Source organism: Dama dama, chromosome 25 (assembly GCF_033118175.1).
Source record: "Dama dama isolate Ldn47 chromosome 25, ASM3311817v1, whole genome shotgun sequence".
NCBI lineage: Eukaryota > Metazoa > Chordata > Mammalia > Artiodactyla > Cervidae > Dama > Dama dama.
The window spans coordinates 39,082,278-39,092,252 of NC_083705.1; the positions used below are offsets into that span (position 1 = coordinate 39,082,278).

Consider the following 9,975-nt stretch of genomic DNA (forward strand, 5'->3'; position numbering starts at 1 on the left):
TGACCTTTTTCACAGAAGTAGAAAAAAGTCCTAAAAATCACAAAATTTGTATGGAATCATAAAAGACCCAAATAGCAAAGCAATCCTGAAAGAGAAGAACAAAGCTGGAGGCATCACATTGTACTACAAAGATTCAGTAATCAGAGCAATATGGTATTGGCATAAAAGGAGACCAGTGGAACAGAATTGATAGCCCAGAAATAAACTCAAACATGCACAGTCAGCTAATATTTGACAAGGGATCCAAAAGTACTTAGTGGGGAAAGGATGGTCTCTTCAATAAATGATGTTAGGAAAAATAGATAACCGTATTCAGAAAAGTGAAATTGGATCCTTGTCTTACTTACACCACTCTCAAAACTTCACTTGATTCCTGGTCCAGGAGGATCCCCTATGCAGTGGGACAACTAAGTCCATGCGCCACAACGACTGAGCTCACGCGCCGCAACTCCTGAGGTCTGTGTGCCTAGAGCCTGTGCTCTGCCACAAGAGAAGCAGCTGAAAGAATGGAGTAGTAAATGGTAGAAATGAACAGTAGCCCTTGGTCGCTGCTGCTAGAAAAAGCCCACATGCAGCAATGAAGACCCAGCACAGCAATAAATTGTTTCAAAAAGACTTAAACAGAAAACCTGAAACTTAAAACTTGTCAAGGAATCATAGGGGAAATCTCCTTAACATTGGTCTTGCCAATCATGTTTTGGCATATGACACAAAAAACCCAAGCATCAAAAGCAAAAGTTAGTAAGTGGGGTTATATAAAAAATAATGCTTCTGTATCACAAAGGAAACAATCACCCCAATGGAAAGGTAAACCTATAGAATGTGAGAAAATATTTGCAAATCAAATATCTTACAAAAGGGCTCATATCGAAATACATAAAGAACTCATAACTATAGCAACAAAATCTAATTAAGAAATAGTCAGAGGAACTGAACAGATATTCTTTCCTAAAGTAGACATACAAACGATGAACAGGTACAAGAAAAGATACGAACATCACTAATCACAAGGGAACTGTAAACCCAGCTACAATGGGATAGAACTTTATACCTGTTGGAATGGCTGTCACCAAAAAGACAAGAGGTAACAAGCGTTTGTGAGGATGTGCACTGCTGATGGGAAGGTAACTTGTTGCAGTCACTAGGAAAAAGGAGGATGGATTTTCCTCAAAAAGCTAAAAATGATCCACTCATCCCCCTCCTGGGTATGTATATCCAAAGGAAACAAAATCAGGCTCCTGATGAGCTATCTGCACTCCTGTGTTCATTGCAGCGTTATTCATAATAGACAAGATATGCAAACAACCCTTGTGTCAGTCAACGGATGAATGGACAAAAGAAGACGCGATGCATGCGTGCCCGTGCTAAGTTGCTTCAGTCATGGCTGACTCTTTGTGACCCTATGGACTGTATCCTGCCAGGCTGCCCTGTCCATGAGATTCTCTAGGCAAGAATACTGGAGTGGGTTGCATGCCCTCCTCCAGGGGCTCTTCCCAACCCAGGGATTGAACCTGTGTGTTACATCTCTCGCATTGGCAGGCAGGTTCTTTACCACTAGCACCACGTGTATATACTCAACGGAATACTACTCAGCCATGAGAAAGAACAAAATCCTGCCATTTGCAACAACATAGGCAGAACTTCAGGGCATTATGCTAAGTGAAATGTCAGACAGAGAAAGACAAATACTATATGGCCTCACTTACATGAGGGATCTAGAAAAGCTGAACTTAGAGAGAGTAGAATGATAGTTGCCAGGGCTGGGGTGTGGGGGAGAAGAAGAGAGGTCAAAGAGCAAATTTGCCAGGAGAGTAGATCTTAAATGCTCTCATCAGGAAAAGAAATGGTAATTGTGTGAAGTGATGAAAGTATTAACTAATGTTCCCATAGCAATTATTTCACGGTATGTAAGTATATTAAATCAACACATTGTATACCTTAACTTACAAAATAAATGTTCACTATATATCAATAAAGGTGTGGGGGGGGGACGGGAAACAAAATGTTTTCACTTTCACTTTTTGAGAAAGCGACATCACTTCCCTGGTGGCTGAATTTGGTTAACTGGTTAATCCTCTCAGGATTGAGCCTGTAGCTTTAGGCCATTGCAGGTTCTAGGTTTGCATCTGAACCCACAGCGTTTGGGTTTGTGTCAGGGGCAAATCAGTGTTGACGCCTCAACCACGGTAGAGCCTGGCTTGCTGCTGCCTCCTAGTGGTGAGTGGGTGGCAAAGGACCCACTGCTTTTCTTCCAGGACGAGGGAGCCCCAAACTTCCAGCCTCTTTGTGTGTGTTAGTCATTCAGTCGTGTCCAACTCTTTGCAACCCCATGCAGTGTAGCCCGCCAGGCTCCTCTTTGTACATGCAATTCTCCAGGCAAGAATGCCGGAGTGGGTTGTCATTCCTTTCGCCAGAGGATCTTCCTAACCCAGGGATCGAACCCAGGTCTCCTGCTTTGCAGGCAGATGCTTTACTATCTCGGAGAAGGCAATGGCACCCCACTCCAGTACTCTTGCCTGGAAAATGCCATGGACGGAGGAGCCTGGTAGGCTGCAGTCCATGGGGTCGCGAAGAGTCGGATACGACTGAGCAACTTCACTTTCACTTTTCACTTTCATGCACTGGAGAAGGAAATGGCAACCCACTCTAGTGTTCTTGCCTGGAGAATCCCAGGGATGGGGGAGCCTGGTGGGCTACCGTCTATGGGATCGCGCAGAGTCGGACACGACTGAAGCTTCTTAGCGGCGGCGGCGGCAGCGGCTTTACTATCTGAACCACCAGGGAAGCCCTAACATCCAGCCTGGAGGTTAACAAAGGCTGAAACTGGCTGGACTTCTGAAATCCGTCACACCCAGTCTACTCCCCTCAACCCTCTCCAAGTAATTCAGTCAGGCAGGAGGAAGGGTCAGGCCCAGCACTGGGAGGGTGGGCTGAGATGGGATCCCTCAACCGAGGTGCCAGATCTGAGCCCTTTCCTGGTCAGTACCATCTCCCTACTTGCAGGGATGTGAAACGAACATGACATAGAAGGTGGACAGAGTGGACCTTCTGGCAGGAACCCAAGTCTAAACTGTGTGGGAAATTTTAATTTGTTTGTTTTTGTTTTATTTTACTTTTGCGAATGAATTTTGTTGGCTGTCTGTTTTAGAGGGGGCAACTCTAGTGGACAAAAGTGTGCCTTGTAGTTTGGTTCAACTCTCAAGTCTACAGGATTTTTTGACCCAAAGTTTCCTTTCTTCTCCCTTTTTCTTTCTTCCAACTTACTTTTCTTCCCTGCATTCACCTGCTCTGATAGCTCCGAGCCTCTGTACTATCGTCATATTTTCTAAGCCTAAAACCAAGATCCTTGTAGCATTTGAGGGATATGGCATAAATGTTGTTTTGTCACTAAGTAAAGTCTGACTCTTTGCAATCCTATGGACTGTAGCCAGCCTGCCTCTTCTTGTCTGGATTTCCAGACAAGAATATTGGGTTGGGTTGCCATTTCCTCCTCCAGGGGATCTTCCCCACCCAGGGATTGAACCTGAGTCTCCTCCATTGGCAGGCAAAAGAGGGATGAGGGAAGGGTTGACTTGAGACTTAGGGGGAAAATTCCATGATCTGAAGCTGCTAAAATTTTCTGAGAGTCAAACACTACTATTTTATTTTCTTCCTCTTGCACTATCTCCTGTTCCCCTTCTTCCCTTTTCTTCTCCTTCTTCCCTTTTCAGGGAAGGGGTGTGAGTAAATGAGGAAAGAACGAGATTAATCATGAAGTCTTTGTCTCTCTGATGATTTTCCTTCTTGGTCTAGCTAAGGAACTGCACTTTGGTCTTTAGTTTCAGGTCCTTTCAACTGTCCACATCCACTCCACCACTAGGCTCAGCCCCTCATCACATCACACTCTGGATGCCCCAATCTCTGAGCTACTTCAGCGCCTACCAGGGGTCTGAGCAGTTCCTTGCTCCTGCCCCAGGATCCCTGTGTTTAAAAGATTAAGGCAAATAAAAGACATTTAAATATCTTTATTAGAATGGTTTATTTAATTTGTGGTTGAAAGATGTGTAAGAAGGGAAAGGTAAAATTTCAAGATAAGATGTTGAGAGACAATTTTCATCTTTTAACCTTATGATCTCATCTAAAAACCCTGAGACTTCCTTGGTGATCCAGTGGTTAAGAATTCACCCTGCAATGCAGTGGACATGGGTTCCATCCCTGGTTTGGGGCAACTACTCAGGCCACACACACAATGAAGATCCTGTGTCTGGCAACTAAGACCACAGGAAAGCAAATAAATAAGGATTAAAGAAAAAACAATACACTAATAAATATAAAACAAATATTCTCAAAATATCCTGAAAACAAAAAGAAAAATTTGAATATTTACATGTTATTAAGGAAATCTAGATTTATTCCACTATGATTGTTAAACAGATTGCAATAAGTAAATATAATGTTGACTGGAGCTGCTGTTGTATTTCTTTTTATGGTTTTTAGGAACAGAAATGGAATAGCTCAATCATGTAAATGTAAAATAATTTATTAGGAGATAACACATAATTTGTGGGGTCTCCCCCAGGGCACCACACAACGGCCTCGAGGGCCTCAGTGTGTGGCTGGGGGCTGGAAGCTGGATGCTGCAGAGCCAGGGTGCGTGCTGTGCCTGGAGACCCAGAGTCCCCGCTGCCTGCAGGTGGAGTACCTGACCTTGCGCCTGAGTCGGAGAAGGCATCCGCTTACTACAGCCTGGAAAACATGGATTTCCATTTAGCTTTCAGCTTCCATCTGAACCTTTGGTAGCCTCATTCATCTGGAAATATGCAACTATTCAGTACTGTGTGTGAACCCCTGTATTGAAAGCTCAAGAGAAAATAGTTGGCTGTTGGGTTTTTTAATTAATTAATTTTTTCCATTTTATTTCTTTTTAATTGGTGTATAATTGCTTTACAATGTTGTGTTAATTTTTACTGTACAACAGCATGAACCAGCTATATGTATGCATATATCCCCTCCCTCTTGAGTCTCCTTCCTATTCTTCCACCTCCCACCCCCTGTTAGTTTTTCACCTCTGGTCCAATTTTACTGAGTGCTAAGACTAAAGGAAAGGGATCCTGCAATGGAGAAACTATTCCAATCTATGCAGAAGTAGAGAATTGCTGCTCTTGTCTGATTGATCCCAAAGTGGCGGTTTTCCAGATGCAGACATAGCTGGCCAACAGGACGACAAAGACTGGGAGGCTGGAGGTGGCCAACCTGACCAGGAACCACCGACAGCTGGAAAGGGAAGATCCTTAGGATCCCGCCAGTGACACCAACCATCCTGAACTGCTGCAGCATAAAGCGGACTACTCTTTAGCTGTGTCTGTTCACATTCCTGGTACTAAAACAAACTGATGCTTGAGCTGCTGTTACTGATTAGCATGATTCCATTACTAATGATTTTGGCAGCAGGAACTCCAGAATATCCAGGTGGTTCATATAAGCTGGTTGACACTGACTCTGCCAGATCAGCCGGAAGCACCACCAAACTATGAAGACGTGGCATGGGAGAAAGAATTCTCTAGACACACTTCTTACCTTCAACCCTCTGTGAGGGGGAGTCAGGCCATCCTTCGTTTATCTTCCCTCAGGAATCAGATTTCGGACTCCGCCTCTTTATTCAGAGGTAAATTCACATCCTAGAGATGTAGAAGAGACCCAGCCTGTTTCCTTCATTCTCTGAAAGTATTTCAGAAATCACTATGTTAATCATCAAAGTAGAACATTGGTTCTTTACCCCTGCCCTTTTGAGGAAGAGGGAGGGAAGATGAGCTTAAGGACATAAATATATATCAACACTGAAGATGACAGAAATTAAAGAATTTATCACTTACCAGTGGGGCAACAGGATTGTTGCACAAGTTTGTGATGTGGTCTTGTGTCCCTTTTGAATGAGAGGGTAAAGATGTGAAAAGTCACAGAATGTGATGAAAGTCCTGATGTGATAAAGTGGAGGGGTGCCTGTGTTGACCTAAGAGAAAGTGCCTATATATAGTGGAAACACTATGTGAGCATATCTTTAAGAAGGTTTCTCAAAGTGGAAAGGCTGTATCCTAAGCTTTAAAGTGGTATGGGTGTATTGGGAGGAGATAATTTTGGAGAATATAGCAGCACAGGGGTGTAAATGAACAGGAAAGGGGCCCACTCTCAATACAAGGTGAGGCCCTCTGGTGTCAGGGTCTTTACATTCCACAGGACAACTGGAAGAACCATAGCTTTGACTAAATGGACCTTTGTCAACAAAATAATGTCTCTGCTTTTTAACATGTTGTCTAGGTTTGTCATAGCTTTTCTTCCAAGGAGCAAGCATCTTTTAATTTCCTGGCTGCATTCACCATCTGCAGTGATGTTGGAGCCCAAGAAAATAAAGTCTGTCACTGTTTTTGTTGTTTCCCCATCTATTTGCCATGAAGTGATGGGACCAGATGCCATGATCTTAGTTTTTTGAATGTTGAATTTTAAGCCAGCTTTTTCACTCTCCTCTTTCACCTCCATCAAGAGGCTCTTTAGTTTCTCTTTGCTTTCTGCCATTAGAATGGTGTCATCTGCATATCTGAGGTTATTGATATTTCCCCCAGGCAAGCTTGATTCCAGCTTGAGCTTTATCCAGCCTGGCATTTTGCATGATGTACTCTGCATAGAAGTTAAATATGCAGGGTGACAACACACAGCTTTAACATACTCCTTTCCCAATTTTAAACCAGTCTATTATTCCATGTCTGGTTCTGTTTCTTCTTGACCTGCATACAGGTTTCTCAGGAGACAGGTAAGGTGGTCTAGTATTCCCATCTCTAAGAATTTTCCAGAGTGTGTTATGATCCAAAGGCAAAGGCTTTCATGGTCAATGAAGCAGAAGTAGATGCTTTACCCTGATAACCTTACATGAATTGAAGATATGCATACACAAAACTATGCCACATATTACAAGTCTGATACAAAACCACATGTAGAAAATAAAATAGTTCTTTAATAGAAAGAATTGAAGTAGATGCAGGGAGAGCAGAGAGAAAGAGGAGCCCAGAATAATAGAATGAACATAATTACATAAGAAAGGATAAGAGTTCTCAAATAACAAAAAAGAATGAAAGAAAAAAGTCTTGAAAATGTGGCATTAACTCAATGCATTTGTGAAGTAGGTATGAAAACCATAGTATATATGAAGTCTTTCTTTGATTCAGACCATCTGTTGTAGAAAAAAAATAGGAATATTACAATTCTAAGTAGGCATGGAACTCTCCTTTTCCTCACCCCTACGTGATCACTCGCTTCCTCTTTTCTCTTCCTGATGTGAAAGCAAGAGGACCTGGAATCTCAGGCCAGCTCCAGCATGAAGCAGCTGTGGGCTTTGGCAAAGGTGGAACCTGGGGCTAAGCCTTCTCTCTAACACCAGCTCACCCTCTCTCAAAGAAGAGAGACTGAAGTGTGATTTGACCAGTCCTGCCTCCCAATCAGAGAAGCTTCTTCCAGTGAATGGCAACTACCAGGGACCTCTTCTTCTCCCAGCCCCTTCCTTTAACCCAATCACCAAAACCCAATCAGAATTTCCGTGCCCCTCCCAGAACGATGTGGTTTTCACCTCAATCCCCAGAGACCCCAAGGTAATTTGCAAGGCAAATGAGTGTGTATCCCACCTATCAACACCAAGGCTTCCCAAAATCAGGTCAGGCAGGCACTATAAAAGGCACACTCCGCTCCCAGGTGAATCATTCAATCTTTCGTCCCTGTGGTTAGATCCACTGCGCTCTCTTCTCGGCCTGGTGAGGAGGCTGAAGCCATGGAAGCGCACGCACACCGCTCCTTGGAAGCGCAGTCTGGGAGGAGCGCACATCCCGAGCCCCACTGGCCTCCGGGCCTGAACCGAGAACAGGCCTGGGCCTGGGCCCTGGATAACTTCCCCGCGCTGAGCCGCCCCTCCTGCCTAAGCCCCGACTTCTGCGGGGACCCGCACTACTGCGCCTGTGGGCTGCCGCGCCACGATTGCCCCGGACACGCGGACGGTCCCCGCGTCGAGAGCGGCCAGAAACGCTGGCGAGACCCGCAAGTCCAGCAGCCGGCTGCTAGTCCGGGTGGAGAGACGGTCCTGTTAACAAGAAGCCAAAGCCACACAGCGCGGGGCCCAGAAGGGTCTGAACAGCCAGCAGATGCCAGCAGCTGCGGAGACCGCCAGACCCCGCGGCCAGATCGTCTCCAGGAGCCAAGCACCCCCTCCACCCCACACACCCCGAGGCTGCGGAAAATAGACTTGAAACCCGGTGGAACCCGGCAAGGGAAGGAATAGTAGCCTCCTGCCTGGCCCACAGCACCCCTTCAATCACCGCCCTGGACTGGAGCCTGAGTCACCCCAGCGGAGGCCCAATCTGCCGGGCTGGACTTCTCCCCTGGGCTCCACCTCTCTCTGGGACGAGCCTGGAGATATCTGTGGGGCAGAACATTCCTTCTTTGTCCTTCCTTTCTTGTATTATTGACGGACTTTTCAAGTAGAAATCTCTTCAGCCATAAAAAAAGGAGCGCATTTGAGTCTGGTCTAATGAGGTGGATGAACCTAGAGCTTATTATTCAGAGTTAATTAAGTCTGAATGAGAAAAATAAATCTCTTATACTAACGCGCATACATATGGAACCTAGAAAGATGGTACTGATGAATTTATTTGCAGGGCAGCAATGGAGAAACAGACATAGAGAACAGGCTTATTGACAGGGCAGGGGGAGGAAGGAGAGGGTGAGCTGTATGGAAAAAGTAACACGGAAACTTATATTAGCATATGTAAAATAGATAGCCAATGGGAATTTGGTGTATAACACCGGGGAACTCACACTGGGGCTCTGTAAGAATCTAGAGAGGTGGGATGGGGAGAGAGATGGGAGGGAGGTTCAGACCAAGGGGGGATATATGTATACCTATGGCTGATTCATGTTGATAGTTGGCAGAAAACAACGAAATTCTGTAAAACAATTACCCTTCAATTAAAAAATAAATTAGAAAAAAAGAAATCTCTCTTCGGGAATCTATGCTATCAAGCAACTTTCCTGTCGATGTACTCAGAATTGTCATGTTTCTTATATTAATTCCAATTTGCACAATGATTAAAACATGCTTCCCTAAAAAAAAGAAAATAAAAGCTTCCCTATTCTCTGCTTCTGGATTGATTTGGGTGGGTAGGGTCAGGACTGGAAGTGGTATTGGGATGGGGGGGGGGTCTTTGTATGAAAGGAGAACTGAGACTCAGGTCAGGGTTTCAAAAGATTAAAGAAATACAAAATGAAACCATGACATATAACCTTGAGTACCTTGGTGGCCTATATTAATCTTTTTCATTTGTTCAAATATTGGTAAATTAGCATTCCCCACATAGCTTTTGAGAAAAATTTGAAAGGATCTTTGGAAAGCCAGTATGATAATACGCACTAAACATTTCAGCACGAATACTCTTGAGCCAGAGTACTAATTCTATAAGCAGAAATTGTAGTGAAAAACAGACATGTATGCCAATACAAGAGAAAAAATGTAAATGATAGTCATATCTACACAATTCCAAACTATACTGCTCTTAGAGATAAAATGGGAGGCATGATTTAATTTTTTTTTTTTTTTTTTGGACTGCTATTTCTTTATTGCTATGCTGGCTTTTCTCTAGTTGTGGTGAGTAGGGGCTACTCTTCAGTTGCAGTGTGCGGGCTTCTCATTGCAGTGGCTTCTCTTGTTGCAGAGCATGAGTTCTAGGGCTTATGAGCTTCAGTAGTTGCAGCACATGGGCTCTAGAGCACAGACTCAATAGTTGTGGCCCCAGGGCTTAGCTGTTCCACAGCATGTAGGATCTTCCCAGATTAGAGACTGAATCCATGTCTCCTGCACTGGCAGGCAGTTTCTTTACTGCTGAGCCACCAGGGAAGCCCCTGCAAGACATGATTTTTAAAAGACACCCAGAGGCTGAATGTACCACAGCAGTACTTGAATCC

General features: G+C 44.3%; 1 pseudogene; it reads left to right on the forward strand.

Annotated features, from left to right (window-relative positions):
- Positions 1-1,059: 1,059 nt before the first annotated feature.
- Positions 1,060-5,701, forward strand: LOC133046612 (arrestin domain-containing protein 4-like; annotated as a pseudogene).
- Positions 5,702-9,975: the final 4,274 nt, after the last annotated feature.